Source organism: Canis aureus, chromosome 29 (assembly GCF_053574225.1).
Source record: "Canis aureus isolate CA01 chromosome 29, VMU_Caureus_v.1.0, whole genome shotgun sequence".
NCBI classification, from domain to species: domain Eukaryota; kingdom Metazoa; phylum Chordata; class Mammalia; order Carnivora; family Canidae; genus Canis; species Canis aureus.
Genome location: NC_135639.1, coordinates 29,572,276 through 29,594,798, shown reverse-complemented (window position 1 = coordinate 29,594,798; position 22,523 = coordinate 29,572,276). Strand labels below are relative to the sequence as shown.

Below are 22,523 nucleotides of genomic sequence, written 5' to 3'. Positions count from 1 at the left end.
GCCCTTTATTTACTTATTATAAAAGAAATAAATGTTCATTATAGACAAATTAGAAAATGTACATAAGCAAAATTTAAATATGAAAATGAAAAATTACCAATAAGCTCAACACTCAGAGAAACCTACTGTTAACATTTTGCTGTATATCCTCTCAGAGATTTTTCATAGTAAATGCACATAAAATTTCCCATAATTGGTTATTTTAAAAAAACTCATTCGAGATCCTATTTTAAGCTTAAAACTGTACCAGCTAACTCTCAAGCCCATCCCACAAGGATATTGACAAGAGACATTAAAGACTCCAGGTCAAAACATCTTACTCTTATTTTAATTCCATTTTGTCCATTTAGGATCATCTGCCAGAGGCAGGTCTCATCTCCTTTCAATCTCTGTCCGCCAGGTTTTAACCCTGATCCTCCTACTCTGCCTTCTCCAGGCCCCTAGATTCAGTCTTCAGGATTGTACTACAAGTAGCTACTTATGCCCATTAGCTTCTTAAAACATTTAATGAGGAAAATTTGTTGGCTCCAGGGACAGCTGGTTTTGTTTACCTGGCTCTACGTTAAAAGGAAAAACCTTTGCCCCTTATTATCTGACCCCTTCTTTTATTTCAGGTAATTGCATTAGTGCTGGCTTCCCAATGCACAGGAATTTCCGGACCTATTTTGCTGCCTGCTGCTTTCAGGGAGGAGGGGCAGTCTGCTCAAAATTCTAACACCCAGCCTGCTGACTGGGCAGGTAATTCCATAAAACTGGGGCCTTCCCAGCTGAAGGGGGAGAAACTTGGATAATCATTAGAACAACTCTGTTGACCTATAAAACCTATTCTGACACCTTGAAGCCAAACTCTGGAGAGGCCAACTTGAGTCTCTCTAAAGCTTTATACCTTGTATTTGCCCCTCCTCCAAAGGCTCTCACACTGGGCTCCTGCTGAGCACATTTTACTTCACACTTGCCTTTAGGTTTTCTTTCTGAGGCTACCTTATTCTTGATCTTCTTTGTAATGGGTCAATCTTCTTATCTCCTGTTCTGGACAATGTTGGGCAGGTAAAGCTTGGATGAAATGAACACTGTTACCAATTAAATAAAGATTCTACAGAATATAGATGTGCTTTAGCTTTCTTAAACAAGTTCCTATAAATCCATACAGGAGTCACCCAGCTGACTAAAGTCTTCAGGAATTATAAAGTTTTGTACTCTGGGAAAACGTTATCATTGAAAAATGGTACAAGTAAAGGTGAAGGTTGCAGGCAATCCCACAGACACATAATGAATACTCAAAAAATATATTTAATAAAAGCATGTGTGCCTGAATAAGCTAACCCACAATAAGCCAAAAGACGGGCCCTGAGGTGCAACTGCTGTCCTAAGGGACCCATTTATGTGACCTTTCCTCTCTCCTAATTCCTCGCACACTTTGGGTCCTAAGCCTTGAGCCCAGGTCATTCTCCCTCATAAACCCAGGATATGCGGGATACGTTTTGGCAGAGGCTCAAACAGCTGGGCCTTGACCTTAGCAGTGTTGAGGTGAGCTCTAAGGAAAGCCAGGTAGAGGAGAGGTGTAGGAAAGCCATCTGCAGCTCCATCCTTCAGAGTGGGCTCTGAGGAGAGCACCTCTGGGACTTTTCGGAATAGTAGCAGGTGATGGAACCAAAAGTGTGGGCAGGAGCAGATCCATGTGTTTGAGTTCTCAAACAATTTTTGGGACCATCTTCAAGAAAAAGAAATCAAAAGTAGAGAATTAGGTACAAAAGCAAATACTTATTTAGAGTGATAAAAGAAATTGAAACAAACACTCAGAAACTTTGAGAATCAAACCCTTTTTATTCCCTGAGAGCTCTTTCAGCAATTTGCCAGAAATGTTTACATAGTAATGCTTCCTGATAGCAACCTGCCCTACCCCTTTCCACCTAGAACATCCCACAATTCTCACCATCTCCCAGCACTCCTAGGAGCCAAGACATGTGAGGGGCTCAAAGCTTCAGTCATTAGCTTCATGGCCAATTAACTGTGGGGCATTGATAGTAAGAATGGCAGGGTCTAAGTTATCAGAACCTAACCTTCAATGTGCAGTGCTTTTTAACTCAATGTTTGTATATTGGGAGCTGTCTATACAGTTATCTCATCTTTTCCCTGGTCTCTTTTCACATAATTGTCATTGTAGCAGAATAGTACAACCAATTTAACTGTAATTAAGTTAGTATATTACTAACTAGAACATAGAAAGAAGAAAGAGGGGGCACCTGGGTGGCTCAGTGGGTGAGCATCTGCCTTTGGTTCAGGTTGTGATCCTGGGGTCCTGGGTGGAGTCCCACATCAGGCTCCACACAGCAAGCCTGCTTTTCCCTCTGCCTATGTCTCTGTCTCTCTCTCTGTGTCTCTCATGAATAAATAAATAAAATCTTTAAAGGAAAAAAAAAGAAAGAGGAAGAAGGAGCCTTATATGTATTAAGTTCCTTATTTGCTAGATATTTTACATATGGTGTCTCATTTAATCCTCAAGAATACTCCCTGTTTTACAGGTTACAAACTGTGGCTCACAGAAAGAGAGTAACTAGAAAGCCAGAGATCTTTTTTTTTTTTTTTAAGATTTATTTATTCATGAGAGACACAGACTGAGAGAGAGGGGGCAAAGACACAGGCAGAGGGAGAAGCAGGTTCCTCACAGGGAGCCTGATGCGGGAGGGACTGGATCCCGGATCCCAGGATCATGCCCTGAGCCAAGGGCAGGCACCCAACCACTGAGCCATCCAGGCATCCCAAAAGATCTATGTACTAAGTGATAATTACCAAATACTCTTCCCTCTCTGGTCTGCCAGTGTTGGAGCTATAGAATACTGTGTTTACTTCATCTGCCCTGTAATCCAGTACAATTGCTTTCCAGCCATCTTTAGTCTTGCTTCCTTCAGCCATCCTGACCAGGTAAACAATACCGAGATAAACTCAAATTTTTCTAGAAAACAAAACATTGCAACAAAACCAAAACAATAACAAAAGCAAAAACCTGGAGCTATAAGTAAAGAAATGGAGGTTGTATAGCTTTACTCTGCAAAAATGTTTTTCAAAGTCATTTAGTAACTGTTATACGAAGAAAAGTGGCTCTATGGTCAAATAGGTTTAAGAAATGCTGGGTTAAAACCAAATTCTACTTCCTGCCACCATGGAATAGCTGGTATAAGAATTACCCTTTTGTCATAGACAACTCAAAATCCAAGACAAAATATATAAAACAACTGTTTGAAGTAGTTAGACAGCAACCAATTCAGGCTGTGATCTTTGAGAGAATGGGGGGAGGGGGGGACATGAGTTGAGCCTTACATTCACCTGGGCTTGCGCCCCTGGGTAGGGTGGAGATAGTTTACTGACCACCAAAATTTTGTGCTCTCCTTCTATAGCACAAGCTATATAGTGGGAGCTATTTGTCAAGAAGCAGCTACCTAGACAAAACCTCTTATTACTGTGCCATTGTCACAGGAGAGGGGCCTAAAAGACTAATCGGGCCAAAGCAATGTGAGCAGATGTAATACATCACTTCAGGGCTCAAGTTGATGGAGATGTGTATCACTTTGGGGCAGAAATTATGAAGCCATATCTTTCACATAGTCTCTTTCCCCATTGCCAAATGAATGGAAAGTCTCCAAGGAGAAGTCACAAGATGGTAAAAGCCTGGGTTCTGAAATGATCACATATAAGGCCATCTATCAGGTATATCAGCATTGGACATGACATTAGTGAGAAACAAACTTCTATTGTTTAAGACAATTGAGATTTGGGGTTTTGTTTATTAAAGCAATTAGAGTTATATTTATTAGTGCAGAGGTATTTGTTACAACAAAACTCCATTACACCAGTAAATCTTGAAGAGCTGTTCATAATAAAGAGGTGTACCTTGAAAGTAAATGGTCCCTGGTATGAAAACAAAAAGAATAACCTGGAGAACTCTAGTTAATTTTAGTTTGAATTGACTGGATGACTGTCAACAAGGGGCTGAATTCTAATGCCATGTGAGTACAGTAGATGAGGGAAAGAGATCATTCATATTTTTCTGTATCTAGGCAAATTGAGCCTAGGATGAAAATAGTGATCAGGGCAATTATTTATAACCAAGGAAACATGGAATCTAGCTCTTTGGAAGGGGAGTCAATTGTCATAAATCAGTAGGTGGCAGCCTTTTAACTCAATATTCAACATTTTCCCTTAGGTTTCTGGGGAAAATCTGAGTTTTCATTTTGAGGGACAGCTAGTTTGAGTTAGATTATTTAAGCATTCTTACTGTGAATGAAATCACATGTCCTCACTTACTGTGAATGAAATCACACGTCCTCACTTACATACATCACATACACAGGCAAACCAGAGGTTCAACTCTACTTTGCATGAGGTTGCTTATTTCCAGACACCCAGTGTTCATAAATGCAGACACACACACCAAGCTGCTTCTGCTACATCTGCCATCATCTTATATATCTTAATTCCTGTACCTAACTTTTATTCTCAGCAAATTCAGTGTCAGAGAGCTATACCTCCTTGAAGTATATTCACTGTGTAGACTATACCTATATAAAAATCTTGTATCAATATAATTATTTTCATGACAGATGCCACTTCTTTATTTAAAAAGAAAGGCTGGAAAGGCTCTTGCCATATAAAGCCTTTAAAGAAACTATTTACCATGAATATATGTCTTTGTACACACATGCATGTGTGTATATGTGTTAAGAGGGACAAAGAGGTTGAGAGGGAGAGAGAAATCTATTAGATTTCAAGACTGTGGTTAACATAAAATCAGTTTTTGTGTGCATAGAATGTGAATTGAGGCCCCAAGGAAAGCATTTCTGGTAGGATATTTTAAATTTTAGTATTTGCATTATTGTGCAATTTGAGTGTCAGTAATATTTAAAAATAAAATTGTAATTTTCCTTTAAATAGTTTATTTTCAATTGCTGTATTATTTTGATTCATAATTCTTAAACATAATAATAATTCTGTAATAAAATGCATACTCATTTTAAAACTTAAACATGATAATAAAAAGCACAAAGAAGTTTAATAATCATACCAAATCTCAATATGCCATTTTAATCAATCAACATTCAGAGAAAATCATTGCAGACAGGTCTGTATATATGTACATATGTATGTGTGTATATATGTATAATAAAAATACTGATATCAATAATTTTAGAGCAATGTTATCATGTTATATATTCTGTTTTGTTAACAAAATAGGCAAAATTTAATGGTATATGAATGTATTAGAAGAGAAAGAAGTTAAAGTAAAATAAGTAATTATGAATATCGGATTCTACTCCCTTAAAATGTTTTATGAAAAATTTAAAAAGAGAAGGATATTACTCTGTCTCTATAACATTGACAACCACAGCAGCCAGTGTTACAACTTTTGCTTCAACCATCAAACATAACTTAGGAAACTCAAGAGGAGAAGTAAAGTCTATTTCATGTATTCATATTTTACCTTTCTGTTTTTCTTTCTTCCTACTTGATGTTCCACGTTTCCATATTTTATTAGTTCTTTTCTTTTTAGAAAACTTACTTTAGCCATTCTTTTAGGTAGGTCTTCTGTCAAGAAAGTTTATTTTTTCTTCATCTAAAAATGTCTTGATTTCCCTCTTATTCCTGAAGGACCTTTCTTCTGGATATAGAATGCTGGGTAGACAATTCTTTACATAAGTGTTAGGTCTTTTGTTTTGATCTGCAGATCCCTAAGACTCTGTTCATTATTTCATTTTATTTTTTCCAGTCTATGTTCTCTGTATTGTTCAGATTGGGTAATTTCTATTATTCTATCTTCAAGTTCACTGATTTTTAAAAATATCCCTCCCTCTTTCTGTTGTCAAACACATCCACTGAGCTTTTATTTCATTTTCCATATTTTCATTTCCACTTGGCTAATCTTCATATCTTTTATTTCATTCTTAGGACTTCCTACTTCTTTGTGGAGTTTATTTCTTCATTTGTTTCAAGAGTTTTTGAAATTGCTCATTGAAATATTTTTTTGATGGCTGATTTAAAATCCTCATATAATCTGAACATCTCTGTTGTCTCAATGCTGGCATCTATTGCTTATCTTTTTTCATTGAAGTTGACATTTTTCTGGTGTTTGGTAGACAAGTGATTTTTTACATGATATCTAGACATTTGGGGTATTGTGTTATAAGACTTTGGATCTTAATTAAGTCTTCTGTTTGATTGGCTTCCTTAGAAACCACTCTGGAAGGGTAAGAGGAACACTGCCTCATTACTGCCACATATGCGGGGGAGAAGTCCAGGTTCCCCACTTGACCTCCATTGACACTCAGGGAATAGGGGAATTCATTACTGGTAATTGGGTACAAGAGTTCCAACTCCCCATTAGGTATCCACTGATATACTACCATACAAGGGGTAGGAGTGCCTCATTACTGCTCCTCACATGGCTTCCACTGACATAAATGGGAGAATAGTATCACTACTGCTAGGTGGTGGTGAAAGTTTTGGCTTTCCAGTAGGTATCTTCTGACAGCATCCCAGAGAGAAGGTATGTGTCATTCCTGACAACTGGAGGTAGGAATCCAGGATCCCCATTTTGTTTCCCCTGAGTGGGGATGGTAGAGAGGGTCTTCATTATAAACTAGCATAAGTGAAAGTCTCAGGACTCCTCATTAGGCCTTCATTGATGGCACCCCAGTGGGGGCATTGATTTGCTTTATCATAGTCTGGTCAGGGTAAAAGTCTCCGCTCCCTGTTTGGCCTTCACTGGCAGGTTTTGGAGTGGGGATTGTTCCAGTTTTTCTGTGGTGTTTGACTAGAATACAGTGATTATTGTCTAAGATTTTTCTTTTTTGCTAGGCTGTTCCATTCCTGGCCTTTAGCATAGGGAGTGCTGGCCTTTGTTACAGCATTTTTTGTTTGTATCTGGGTTCCCAGATTCTCTAGAACCAAGTCTGGGATCTATGCAGAACACACACACATACAAACAAGGATGTTTACCACTGTGTTGTTCCTTGATTCTCAGTCTACCTTCTTCTCTTCACCTTTCAGATATTTTTCATACTTGTTTTATAAATAATAGCTAGAGCTTTTAGTTCTACCTAAATAGAGGAACAGGCAAAAATATATATACTCCATCTTTTGGGAACTAAAATTTCCATATTTATTTTTAACTCTTATCCCAGAAATTTTAATTTTAATTTTTAATTTTAATCCTTAAATATAAAAATAATTAAACTTATTTTATATATTTACAACCAATCCCATTTACCACTATTTCTCCATGATGATTCCATTTTTGTTTGCCTGCTTCACCTTCAAGCAGATTTTTCAACAAAATCTTGTGCATAACTAAATTTTCCCTAAGTTTCTGTATGCTTGAAAACTTCATTCTGCTGCCTCTATATATGAAAGACAAGTTGGGTACATATAATTGGCTGATATGAGTTTTTTATAATAAATGAGACAGCTTTATATCAAATTTTCAATTTCAAGGATCTCTAACTACATTAAAGGTTATAACCAGAAGATAGTTAGTTCTGATTGTTTAGGAGGAATACTTAGACATTACTCTCCTAGAAACAATAAAACATCCTCTTTCATTTTAGCTGAATGCTCCCCAATCAAATAGGGAAATTAATGATAAGGATGCTGATGACAGTATAAAACTAACAATTATGCTGAGTATGTGTCCTGCATCACACACATTTATAATAACTCACACAATATTATGAGATTATTTGTTCAATAAACACTTATGGAACTTATACTATATACTAGCTATGTTCTAGATTCTAGGTAGAATCTATCAGTATTCATGTTTACATATGGATAAACTGAGTCTCCGAAAAGTTGAATACCTTGCTAGTAAATGGCACAGGCCAGTTTGAAGTCAGATCCGTATCAGTGTTTAATCACAACATATATTTGTTTTCTAGCTGAGTAAATATTATAAATCACATCATTACCATGAAATAAAATTCAAATCCTTGGGCTACTACTCAGAATACATAATCATATGATTTGTAACTGATGGATGATTTGATTAGATTTATTTATCAAATAGGAGTTTTAATGTCATAATTTCAAGGTAAAATGTCATATACCTTTCTACAAATAAAGGATTCCTTACTGCCCTTCCTTTTAAAAAGTTTCAGAAAATTTGGGTACTATCCCTAACTGTCCTTTTTCTCTCAAATCTCCTACAAAGTCACTTTGGTTATTAAACCAAAAAAAGGGGCTAGGGATCAGCCCATATTGTCTTCTCTGTGATTAAAGCTTTTGTTTGAATAGGAAGAAAAAGCAAGCTGACTACAAAGATTTTTAGGTAGAACAGTCCCCCCTTTTTTTATAAATTTATTTTTTATTGGTGTTCAATATGCCAACATATAGAACAACACCCAGTGCTCATCCCGTCGTGCCCACCTCAGTGCCCGTCGCCCAGTCACCCCTACCCCCCGCCCACCTCCCCTTCCACCACCCCTAGTTCGTTTCCCAGAGTTAGGAGTCTTTTATGTTCTGTCTCCCTTTCTGATATTTCCCACTCATTTTTTCTCCTTTAGAACAGTCCCCTTTAAAAGAGTTTTTTCTATTTTAAAGAGTTAATCAATCAAAAGTTAATCAAGACAGAAATAAGAAGCAAATACATTCTGTTACTTTTTTCCTTGAGAGAAACAATGATAGTTTGACTTCTAAATTAAGAACAAAATGGTAAAATGTCATTTAATATATTCTGGTTACATGCTTTGGGCAATTAGAGTAGAAGGAAATATATAAAGAAGAGAAGAACAGGAAGATAGGGGGAAAGAGGGCATTTCCCTTTCAGGGATGTTTTGGTATTCCCAAAACTCAAATCACCCTCCTGGCCTCTGTGTTTTACTTTACCTCTGCACAGCCCACCAAGCCTCACCACTCAACAACTAACGCCACAAACACCCTTCCAGACATCTATCTTTTAATTGTTGTCTTTTATTTCACACTTAAAGTGATCATTGCTCTAATCTGGATTAATATTTACTATGTAAGTATTTTCTAATTCCTTGAGCTTGTTCTTTGATTTTTGTTTTTTTTTGTTTTTTGTTTTTTGTTTTTTGTTTTTTTTTGGTTCCTTCTTTTTCTGGTTTTAATTTAATAATATATATCACTACATTTTATCTCCTCTCCTAGGATACAATGAACTTATTTTTAAAAATTTTTAATTAGTTGCTCTAGAGTTTTCAACATATATTTTAAACTAATCTAGATGTACCTTCAAATAAAAATATGTCACTTTACATGTAGTGTAAGTACCTTATAACATTATCCTCAATTTTTCTTTCCTCTTTCATATGATACTGCTGTCATTCATTTCATTTATCCACATGCTATAATTACCTAATACATTGTTGCTATTATTACTTTAAACAAATATCTTTTAGATCAATCAAAAATAAAGAAAAATAAAATATTTTATTTATCTTAATTTATTCCTTCCTTGACACTTTCTTTTATGTAGATTTGAATTCCTGACCTATGTTATGTTTATTCTCCCTAAAATACTACTTTCAATCCTTCTTGTAGGGCAAATCTGCTGGTGATGAATTTCCTTTGTTTTTGTTTGTCTGAGAAAGCCTTTATTTCCCCTTCACATTTATTTTTTTAAAAGATTTTATATATTTATTCATGACAGACAGAGAAAGAGAGAGAGGCAGAGACAGGTGGAGGGAGAAGCAGACTCCATGCAGGAAGCCTGATGAGGGACTTGATCCTAGGACTCTGGGATCATGCCCTGAGCCAAAGGCAGATGCTCAACTGCTGAGCCACCCAGGTGTCCCTCCTCTTTGCATTTCAAAGATAATTTTGCTGGATATAGAACTCCATGTTGCTGAGGGTTTTTTTCTTTCAACTTTAATTATTTCACTCAATTCTTTCATGCTTGCATGGTTTCCAACTGAGACTTCATGTCTTTGTTCATATTGCTTCATATCACTGTACTTCATATCCTTGTCCTCCATAGGTAAAGTGTGGGTTTCTCCTGGCTTCTTTCAAGGTTTTCTCTTTTTCTTTGGCTTCCTGCAGTTTGAATGATATTCCTAGGTGTAGCTTTCTTGGTATTTATCATATTTGATATTCTCTAAGGTTCTTGGATCTGTGGTTTTGTGTCTGTCATTAATTTTGGCAAGTTTCAGCCATTATTACTTCAATATTTGAATTATTATTTCAATATTTGAATGATCTCAAGCCATTATTATTTCATAATTCTACTATTCTGTTATATCTTTCTTCTTCTTTAGGTATCACAAGTATGTGTATATTATAACCTTTGAAATTGTCACACAGTTCTTAGATATTCTGTTCTTTTTTGGTTTTTCTTCCGTTCTTCTTTTAGTTAGGGAAATTTCTGTTGACCTATCTTTATACCCACTGATTCTTCAGACATGTTCAGTCTACTGATGAGCATATCAAAGGCATTCATTTCTCTTACAGAGTTTTTGATTTCCAGTATTTCCTTTTGATTCTTTTGTAGAGTTTACATCTTTCTGCTTACATTACCCATCTATTTTTCATGTTGTATACTTTTTTCCATTAAAGCCCTTAATATGTTATTCATATTTATTTTAAAATTCCTGTATAATATTCCAACTCATATCTGAGTCTAATTCTGATGCTTGCTTTGTTTGCTCAGATTATGTTTTTTTTTTCGTGTACTTTGGTATACTTTGTAGTTTTTTGTTAAAAGTCACCATGCTGAAATGGGTAATAGGAACTGAGATAAACAGAACCTTAGTGTGAGGATTTGTGTTAGAAGTTGGACTATGTTTCATGTATGCTATAGCTGTGGTGCCAGAGGCTTCAAATTCCTCTAATGTCCTTGTTTATGCATCCTCTCTTGACTTCAGTCTTCCCTAATTACCCTTCCTTAGAGAGAGTTTGTGTCTTGCAGCTCTTTCAACTATAATTCACTGTTATCATACTGGAACCCTATTGGTGAGGCAGCTGGATACAGAGGAAAGGAAGTATTCCCTAACTTTATGAGTAAATCTCAATATTTTAGTGGATCCATATCTCTGGACTATAAACCTCATGATTTTTTCCCAGTGGTATAGCTTTTTCACCTTCAGGTGAGACAGAAAGTCTAAAGGAGGTTAGAATGAAAGGAATCCCTTCCCCAGATGGGAGAAGGCTCTGGTTATGTCTTTCCCCTTGGAGATTTGGCTTTTGTTACACAGAGAATGCTCTGGTGATATTTGACAATGATTACTTTTTCCCTTTCTCCACCAGAACTACTATAAATTTTGGATTCCACAAAAGTATGTGTGTGTATGGGGGAGGTGGGGATGGTGGGGGTGGGGGCTGAGACTGCAGCCTTCACTCTCAGCTAGTCCATACTAATTCTCTAGCAATTCATTGAAATTATCACCAAAGTGTTCCTACAGGTTTATGGCTTTAGTATATTCTGTTCCAGCTAAGTAAATTTTGGTGACTCCCTGGATTCACCTGGTTTTCCAGATTTCAGGGTGGTATGGTTTGTCTTACAATCTTAATTCTCTGATGGGCCCAAGAAAGTCATTCACTTTCAAATTGCTCAGCTTTTCCTTGCTGAATGGATGAAAGTAAAAACTTCCAAGCTCTTTACATGCTGGGGCTAAAATCAGAAGTCCACTAAACACATTCTTATTTTATAGGCCAATGCTGATCTTTCAGCAGTATTAGCATGAAGGATGGTGTTGAGAAATAGCCTTCTCTCTACTTTGTATTGTCAATCAGTGTATTGTATTCAATTAGTAATGTTTGTTGTGGTAATGACAGTAAGGAATAAAGCCACATATGCTACATATTTGCCATTTTTTACCAAAATGATTTCTAAGGCCCTTTCCAGATTCAAGGATCAAGGTCTTCTTTTTGGCAAAGAGTGGAATAACACTGGTGTTCCCTCTCATAACACATATGAGACTACTATTTCCATTAATATTAATGAAATTGCATTTGCTTATGAAGTTGTTCAACAGATGTACACAGGGATATAACCAGTATATGAGTAAACCAAAACAAAATGACGTGGCCAAAGGTCTCATGTGAGTTTTCTATTTGAATTTGATTTTCCACACCCTTGTTTATGTCCGAGGTTGAGAAATTATTGTTGTTTTGCACTGCCTCAGTCCCTATACTATGCTTTTCCTTAATGTGGGTTTTGCATCCATGACTTTGAAAGAATAGGATACGCAAAAGTGTCTATACTGTATGTATGTATAAAACAGCATCCATGTCTTCACATGGTAGACTTATTATGAGGACCTTCCAAAATTTATCTCAAAGCTTAGTAATAGGAAAATGATGTTTCTCATGAAAAATTAGTTTAGTTTTTGACTTGTAGCCACTAGATTTTGTTTTCTACTTTGCTTTGGCTATCTACTTGGAAACATAAAATCAAATCTGTAGTCCATCACTAACAGGAGAATAAAACAGCTGATATACAGTTTAGTGCTAATCTTTCCCACTGATTTATTACCCTTCTCACTCTATTTTCTCTCTATTATTATTTCCTCATTTATTTATTTTTTATCATTTCACTTTTGGACAGAAAAGCGACCAGAAGTAGTGTTGAAAGAAGCTGTGACTAAATAAAAGCCACTCAGTAATTCACAAACTAAATATTTAGCCCTCTATTTACACAAAGCAAAGCAAAACAAAAAGCCTTTGTCCTATTTCATGCTTTCTTTCTTTTATACAAAATCCATATTTTATCAAATATTTGGTAAAGCTTCAGGAAGTCTTATTCTCTTATCAAGTTTAAAGACTCTTTGTCAGGTCAACTGTTTTATTTGATATAATATAGTTTGAGGTTGAATTATGAATCCATTAACCTTTAATTTGTTGTAAATGGATTTCCCTTTCTAAGAATTTTTAGACATTTTTGTGTTTTCCTGGGGCTAGACCTGGATGTCAGAAGTGGCCCCAAGAGTTGGCAAAGATTGAATCAATATAATAAGATATTTCCAGATATTTTTTTCCCCAAAGATCACAGAATACTTCACAGGTAAATTTAAAGGATCTTTCTGAATGTGAACAGGGCAGTTTTGCTATCTTCTTTCATAATAAAGAAGGCAGTCCAGAGCTTCACTATAGGACATTCAGTCAGTCAGGACACTCATTCAGTGTGTGGAATGTATGTGTCAGGGTAGGGGGTGTGGGTGGTGTTAGAGGGTTGGAGGTTGGTAGAGAAGTGGAGGCAGATTTAGGATTATGGGGAGATTGACAGTCCTGCAAAGTATGTGAAGGCATATAGTCTTGCCAAGGAACCTGCAAATTTTTTTCTGTAAAGAGACAGGTAATTAGTTATTTGGGTTTTGGAGGCGATATGGTCTTGTTGCAACTTCTGAGCTCTACTTTTGTAATGCAAAAGCAACTACAGACAATTCATGAATTGATAAGTATAACTATGTTCCAATAGAACTTGTGGACACTAAAATTTGGATTTCATAAAATGTCCACATATCACAAAATATTATTCTTGTTTTGATATTTTTTCAACCATTTATAAATGCAAATAGAATTTTGTAAGGCTTGCTGGCCATACAATAATCCATGATGGGATGGATTTGGCCTGCAGGCAATAGGTTGCTAGTCCTTGCCCCTCTAAACAATTCAAATTCTCTGACACTAGAAAACTACCAGTTATCCCCATGGACTAAGCATATCTGCCAGATTTCCCACAGTTGATTTATAATCACTATTGGTAGGGCTAACATACATATCTCTGATACTTATCTGTAATGATTTTCACACTTAAGTATATAAATCACCATTATAGAAAGTATGTTAAATATAGATTCTGTGGCCCTGGGTAAAGCTCTTGTATATATAATTTAATCATCATCCCAGGTAATATGATTTTATAAACTTTACAAATCATTGGATCACTATAAATTATTAGATACTTTGTTTATGTAAAACAAATAGGGATGCCTTGGTTCTCAGTTAAGCATCTGATTCTTGATTTTGGTTCATTTCATGATCTTGGGGTCCTGAGGTGGAGTCCCCCCATGGGACTCTGTGCTCAGCGGGGAATCTGCTTGAGAATTCTCTCTCCCTCTTCTCTGCCTCTTCACCCACTCACATGTTCTTGCTGTCTCCCTCCCCCAAAATAAATAAATAAATTTTAAAAAAATAAATGAAACAAACAAAAATCGACCTGGTCCCTAGTGACAAACAGCAAGTGCTCAAAGTAAGGTCAAGCAGAAAATAAAGTGCTAAAAATACATCTGGTCTTCCAACATTGGTTTCCTAAAGCTGTATAAAGCTCCAGATTTCTCTTTTACTCTGCCTACTCTAAACAGCTTTCTTCTCTGTGAACTCTTCTAATCTACTGTGTCCACTATACTTTATATTAATATAAAGTCTTGAATCCAGAAACAAGTCAGGACAATATCACTCACTATAATCAAAACTGACTTCATAAAAATGTCACTTGGACTTCTAAGTAAATGCCCATGACTAAGTGGATGCTAGGAATCCCTGCTCCAATCTTAAACATGTAAAAATACTGCACAAATAAAACAAAGAATATTAGCTAAACTTGAAATAAAGGGAAATCCCCGAATAGTAGCAATAAATAAGGATTCAAAATCATAATGGTAATTTAATTGAATCAAAAGAACCTGGATCAGGGATTGACCTGAAGGGTGGGAACTGGGGGCTACATTTTGTACCAGAAATCTCAGAGGGCTGCTCCATACCTGAAATAGGAAACTTTGTGAAGCACTTGTTCATGTCTTTTGCCTTTTTTAAAGATCAAATTCCCTCTTTTATCTTACTGACTAGCAGGAATATTTTATATATTCTGCATGCAAACCTTTTTGTTATATATATATATATATCCTTAAAAGCCATCTACGAAAAACCCACAGTAAATATCATTCTCAATGGGGAAGCACTGGGAGCCTTTCCCTTAAGATCAGGAACAAGACAGGGATGTCCACTCTCACCACTGCTATTCAACATAGTACTGGAAGTCCTAGCCTCAGCAATCAGACAACAAAAAGACATTAAAGGCATTCAAATTGGCAAAGAAGAAGTCAAACTCTCCCTCTTCGCCGATGACATGATACTCTACATAGAAAACCCAAAAGCCTCCACCCCAAGATTGCTAGAACTCATACAGCAATTTGGTAGCGTGGCAGGATACAAAATCAATGCCCAGAAGTCAGTGGCATTTCTATACACTAACAATGAGACTGAAGAAAGAGATATATATATAAGGAGTCAATCCCATTTACAATTGCACCCAAAAGCATAAGATACCTAGGAATAAACCTAACCAAAGAAGTAAAGGATCTATACCCTAAAAACTATAGAACACTTCTGAAAGAAATTGAGGAAGACACAAAGAGATGGAAAAATATTCCATGCTCATGGATTGGCAGAATTAATATTGTGAAAATGTCAATGTTACCCAGGGCAATATACACGTTTAATGCAATCCCTATCAAAATACCATGGACTTTCTTCAGAGAGTTAGAACAAATTATTTTAAGATTTGTGTGGAATCAGAAAAGACCCCGAATAGCCAGGGGAATTTTAAAAAAGAAAACCATATCTGGGGGCATCACAATGCCAGATTTCAGGTTGTACTACAAAGCTGTGGTCATCAAGACAGTGTGGTACTGGCAGAAAAACAGACACATAGATCAATGGAACAGAATAGAGAACCCAGAAGTGGACCCTGAACTTTATGGTCAACTAATATTCGATAAAGGAGGAAAGACTATCCAGTGGAAGAAAGACAGTCTCTTCAATAAATGGTGCTGGGAAAATTGGACATCCACATGCAGAAGAATGAAACTAGACCACTCTCTTTTACCATAATATATATAGGTATTAAATTATGTATGTATATATATATGTATTATATATTACATATATACATATATATGTAATGTAGATAGATTAGATAGATAGATAGATAGATAGATATACAATATAGATATACAATATAGTATATATATAGCCAATATCTTCTCTCAGTTTGTGACTTGCCTTTCTACTCTTGTATGGAATCTCTCTTCCTCTTTCTTTTTGATTTAGTGAACATTGTTGATTGATATGAAGTCCAATTAATCAATCTTTTTTCAGGGTTAATGATTTTTATGCCCTATTTACAACATCTTTGCCTATTTCAAATCATGAATGTATGCTATTTTCTTCTGAAGCTTTATTATTTTACCTTATACATTTAGGCCTATGATCTCTCTTGAATGAACATTTTTCTTCATGGTGTGGAATATGGATCAAGTAAAAATATTAAAAGCAGCCAAATAAACAAAAAAAAAAGACTATAACTTCAAAAGAGTGACCATATTACTTCCATTTGACTTATCAATGCAAACTATGGAAATTAGAAGATAATGAAATGACATTTTTTTCAACTTTGTTTTCTACCAGTATGACTGTTATTTATTGAGGCATGATTTTCTTTGTATGAATGAGTCCTTATTGTAATTTAATGAGCTTCTTCTCTAAATGTTTTTCAACTGAGGCAAAACTGCATAACATAAAATCAGTCATTTTAAAGTTTACAATTCAGTGGCATTTAGTACGTTCACAATGTTGTGCAACCATCATCGCTATCTAGTTCCAGAACATTTTCACCCCAGAAAGAAACCTCATATGCATTCAATAGTTATTCCCCATTTCCCTCTCTCCCAAAACCCACTAATCTTTCTGTCCCTAGGATTTACCTATTCTGGCATTCCATATAAATGGAACCATATAATATATGGTCCATTGTGACTGGCTTCTTTTACTTAGCATAATGTTTTCAAAGTTTATCCATGTTGTGTCATGTATCAGTACTTATTCCATCATACAGATATATCACATTTTATTTACATAATTCATCCATTCATACACATTTGGGCTGCTTCCACCTTATGGCTATTGTCAATAGTGTTGCTCTAAACACTTTCTTTTTTTTTTATTTTTTTATTTATGATAGTCACACAGAGAGAGAGAGAGAGAGGCAGAGACACAGGGAGAGGGAGAAGCAGGCTCCATGCACTGGGAGCCTGACGTGGGATTCGATCCTGGGTCTCCAGGATCGCGCCCTGGGCCAAAGGCAGGCGCTAAACCGCTGCGCCACCCAGGGATCCCTGAACACTTTCATACAAGTATTTGTTTTTAAGAATACCTCTTTACATCTTCACAGTGTAGTGATAGAGGGAACATATCTCAATATCATAAAAGCTATCTACGAAAAGCTCACAGTGAATATCCTTCTCAATGGAGAAAAAAAACCTCTCAGTTTTTTTCCCCTAAGGTTAAGAACATAGCAGGGATATCCACTTTCACCACTGCTGTTCAACATAGTACTAAAACTCCTTGGGATGCTTGGGTGGCTGTGGTTGAGCATCTGCCTTCGGGTGAATGTGATTGAGTCCTGGGATTGAGTCCCGCATGGGGCTCTCCATAGGGAGCCTGCTCCTCCCTCGGCCTATGTCTCTGTCTCTCTGTGTCTCTCATAAATAAATAAATAAAATCTTAAAAGAAATAAAAGTTCCAGCTTCAGCAATCAGACAACAAAAAGAAATCAGAGGCATCCAAATCAGCAAAGAGGAAGTCAAACTCTCACTCTTCATAGATGACAGAATACTATATGTGGAAAACCAGAAAAACTTTACCCCCAAATTGCTAGAACTCATACAGGAATTCAGCAGAGTTGAATTTCAGCAGAAATCAGTTGCATTTCTATATACTAACAATTAGAAGAAAGAGAAATTAAAGAGTTGATCCCATTTATGATTGTACCATAAACCATAAGATACCTAGGAATAAACATAACCAAAGAGTTAAAAGATCTGTACTCAGAAAACTATTGAACACTCATGGAAGAAATTGAGGAAGACACAATGAAAGGGGAAAATGTTCCATGCTCATGGATTAGAAGAACAAATATTGTTAAAATGTCTATGCTACCTGTAGCAATCTATACATTCAGTGCAATTCCTATCAAAATACCATCAACTTTTTCACAATTTCAGACTTCGAGCTCTATTACAAAGCTGTAATAATCAGGACAGTATGGTACTGGCACAAGAACAGACACAGACTAATGAAACAGAATAGAGAACCCAGAAATGAACCCTCAACTCTATGGTCCACTAACCTTTGACAAAGCAGGAAAGAATATCTAATGGGAAAAAGACAATCTCTTCAACAAATGGTGTTAGGAAAATTGGACAGTCACATGCAGAAGAATGAAACTGGACCATTTCCTTACACCATACACAACAATAGACTACAATAGATGAAAGACCTAAATGTGAGACAGAAATCCATCAAAATCCTAGAGAAGAACACAGGGAACAACTTCTGTGACCTTGGCTGCAGCAACTTTTTGCTAGACACGTTTCCAAAGGAAAGGGAAACAAAGGCAAAAATGAACTATTAGGACTATCTTCTTATCAAGATAAAAAGCTTTTGCATAGCAAAGGAAACAGGCAATAAAACCAAAAGACAGCCAACAGAGTGGGAGAACATATTTGCAAATGTCCATCAGATAAAAGGCTAGTATCCAAAATCTATAAAGAACTTATCAAACTCAACACTCAGAGAATAAATAATCCAGTCAAGAAAAGGGCAGACATGAACAGACATTTCTCCAAAGAGGACATACAAATGGCCAACAGACACATGAAAAAATGCTCAACATCACTCAGCATCAGGGAAATACAAATCCAAACCACAATGAGACCACCTCACACCAGTCAGAATGGCTAAACCTAACAAGTCAAGAAAGGACAGATGTTCATGAAGATGCAGAGAAAGGGGATCTCTCCTACACTGTTGGTAGGAATACAAGCTGGTGTAGCCACTCTGGAAAACAGTAGGAGGCTCCTCAAAAAGCTGAAAATAGAGCTACCCCACAACCCAGCAATTTACCCCAAAGATACAAATGTAGTGATCCGAAGGGGCACCTGTACCCCAATGTTTCTAGCAGCAATGTTCACAATAGCCAAACTATGGAAAGAGCCCAGATGTCCATTGACAGATAAATGGATAAAGAAGATACACACACACACACACACACACACACACACACACACAATGGAATACTACTCAGCTATCAAAAAAATTGAAATCTTGCCATTTGCAATGATGTGGATGGAACTAGAGGGTATTAGGCTAAGTAAAATAAGTCAATCAGAGAAAGACAATTATCATATGATCTTACTCATACGTGGAATTTAGGAAACAAAGTAGAGGATTATAGATGGAAGATAGGAAAAAATAAAACAAGATGAAATCAGGGAGACAAACCATAAGAAACTCTTAATCATAGGAAACAAACTGAGGGTTGCTGGAGGAGAGGGGGATGGGGAGATAGAGTGAGTGATGGACATAAAGGAGGACAGGTGATGTAATGAGCATTGGGTGTTTTATAAAACTGATGAATCACTGACTTTTACCTCTGAAACTAATAATGCATTTATATGTTAATTAGTTGAATTTAAACAAAATTTTAAAAAATTATATAAATACAATTTGGATAATATCTGTTTTCAGTTTGTTGAAGTATATAATTAGGAGTGTAACTGCTGAGTCATATAGTAATTTTATGTTTAACTTTTTGAGGATGTGAGCTTCTTGAATTTGTGGAATTTCCTTGGTCATTGTCTTCAAAAATTGTCTCTGATACATTCCCTCCTCTTTTTCTGATACTCCAATTCTAGGTATAATAAAAGTTGACTGTATCCCACAGGTTCCTTATATTCATTTTTCACCATTTTTAAAAATTCCCCATGTTTCATTTTGGATATTTCTTATTAACCTGGTGACAATTAATTCTGTTTTTTGTTTTCTTTTGTTTTGCTATAACTTATCTGCTGTTAAACATATCCAAAGGGTTCTTAGTTTCAGATATTTTTGCACTTCTAGACTGTCCATTTGATTTTTGTGAAAAAGGATTTCTTTTTTCTTCTTTCTTTTTTTAAGAGAGGGGTGGGAGGAGGAGAGGGAGAGAGAGAATCTTAAGCAGGCTCCACACCCAGTGTGGAGCTTAACCTCATGACCCTGAGATCATGACCTGAGCCAAAATCAACACTTAACCAAACTGAGCCAGCTAGGCACTTCTGTAAAATGGATTTCAATTCTCTGTTAAAATTTTCTCCTTTTTATCTTTTATTTACATTTTCCTGAACATACTGATCAGAGTTATTTAAAGTTCCTTGTCTGATAACTTCAGTGCCAGGCTCATCTGAGTGTGCACATGCCATTTAGTTCTATTTTTTTTAGCATGCTTCATTATTTTCAAGTGGATCTTGGAGGTTGTGAATGAAAAATTTTAAAGGGTATAAATAATTTGCCATTCTTCAAAGACAGTTATGTTTTCTTCTGGAAAGAATATAGAATACCAGAAGATTACCTTGATTCTATTTAAGGCTTTAGTAGGTTTGGTCTTTCACATTTGCCCTTACTCCTACGATACTGTCTTTACTTCTAAGCCATAATCATTACTCCTAGGGCATAAGCCTTGTAGAGTCACAACTAAAAATCAGGAGGCTTTTTTAAAGCCCCTACACATTGGGAAGATTTGCGCTCCAATCTGTCTTTTTATCACCTTGTGGTTGTTGAAATCTTTATGCAGCACTTTATCCTCTCAGCTGTTGGTTTTTTTTTTTTTTTTTTTTTTCTAAATCAGCTGTTGGTTTTTACTTGGTTTCTAGGCGGGTCTTATTTTTACGTGTAGCTAAAGAGGTGGCCATGACTTATGGGAATTTATATTCTTATTATTGGGTTCCTTCTCTGTGTTTTGCTTTTCTCTGGAATTTTGCCCCTTAATATATAGCCACTCTGATGTCCCCAAATTCTGATTCTGAACCCTCAGCCCAATAAGAATAACATTTCTGCTTAAATTCTATTTTCCTAGGGTGTAATCTGGAAAACATCCTTAGGGAAAAAAATCTAAGGATGATGGTGATATGGGGTTTACTTCATGAATTTCCTTTCTTTTAAGGATGCTAGCCACTTAAGTCTCCTGCTATTGGTTATACTTCAGTGCTTAAACCTTTTAGAGTTGTTTTCGGTAGGAGGGTTGGTCCATTACAAACTACACCAACATGGCCAGATTAGAACCTCTCAACAAACAAGTTAACAAAATACTGAGGGAACAAATAATCCCTATATTAAATACATTGCTACAAAGAATAGACAAAGAAGGAAAACTACTCAAACCATTTTATAATAGTAGAACTCTGATTCTAAAGGCAGTAAAAAATAGTACAAGAAAACAAAATTGTAGAATCATCTAGTTATGAATACAGAAACAAAAATTTTAAAATAAAATATTAGCAAACAGAATACAGCAACATAGTAAAAAATACTCCAGTCTAAATAGGATTTATCCCATAAATAGAAGAATAGTTAAATATCAAAAACTGTCCATATAATATACTATCTTAACATATTAAAGGATAAAACCCACAGGATCATCTTGATAGATACAGAAAAAAATAAGTTGGATAAAATATGACACTTTCATTATTATTTTTTATTTTATTATTTCATTAAATTATTTTAATTTAAAAAATTAAAATAAAACCACTCTTTAATGAACTAGGAAGATAAGATCTCCTTAACCTGATAAAGGCCAACTACTAATATCCAGAGAAAACATACTTTATGGTGAAAAGTAAGTCATTCTCATTCAAGTCAAGAACAGACAAGGATGTCCTCTATCACCCTGACCATTTATCTTCAATACAGAATGTCCTAACCAGTTCAAAAAATCAAAATTAAAAAGGGAGGCACATAACTATTGGAAAGAAAAACATAAATATATCGTTATTTGCAACAGAAAATCAAAAAGTAATCATAGGAAAATTTGGGCACCTAGTGGGAAAATTTATCATGGTAGCTACTTAAAAGATGAACATAAGAAATCTACTGTGTTCTGAAATACTAAACATAACTAATTAGAAAATATATTAAAAACGACATTCACAATAGTAGCAAAACTGTAAGATCCTTAGGAATAAATCTATCTAAATGTACAGGAACTATATGAAGAAATTTATGAAATCAGATTTCTAATTCATATTCATAAATAAAAATATATTTGAGACAGAATTAGACCTAAGTATTAAAAAGCTTAAAATATCTAAGAAAAAAACCAATTATTATCTTATAATAGGAAATGTTTTTCATATACTATGCAGCAGAGAAAATAAATAAAATAAATTTATATGTAACAGTATACATAGATCTTAACATGTTGAGCAAAGAAAGCAATTTGCAGAATAAGCAGTCCTTGCACTTTATATTTATGTAATTAAAAAAATACTTTATTTGAGAGAGAGAGATTGCAGGGGGGCAGGGTATGGGGAGGAAGACAGAGTCTTTTTCTTTTAAAGATTTTATTTATTCATGAGAGACAGAGAGAGAAAGAGAGAGAGAGAGAGAGAGAGGCAGAGACACAGGCAGAGGGAGAAGCACGCTCCATGCAGGGAGCCCGACATGGGACTCGATCCTGGGTTTCCAGGATTACGCCCGGGGCTAAA

The 22,523-nt window shown here is 35.7% G+C and overlaps 1 protein-coding gene and 1 long non-coding RNA gene across 5 annotated transcripts in view; one reads left to right on the top strand and one right to left on the bottom strand.

Annotated features, from left to right (window-relative positions):
* Window positions 1–22,523, bottom strand: part of HPSE2 (heparanase 2 (inactive)) — a 627,272-nt gene that overhangs the window by 160,485 nt on the left and 444,264 nt on the right. The gene's annotated exons all lie outside the window — the stretch shown is intronic.
* Window positions 1–22,523, top strand: part of LOC144301290 (uncharacterized) — a 40,774-nt gene that overhangs the window by 7,827 nt on the left and 10,424 nt on the right. Inside the window, exon 2 of the long non-coding RNA XR_013368107.1 lies at window positions 615–738. This is a non-coding gene — a long non-coding RNA (uncharacterized LOC144301290). The remainder of the gene's footprint in view (window positions 1–614; window positions 739–22,523) is intronic.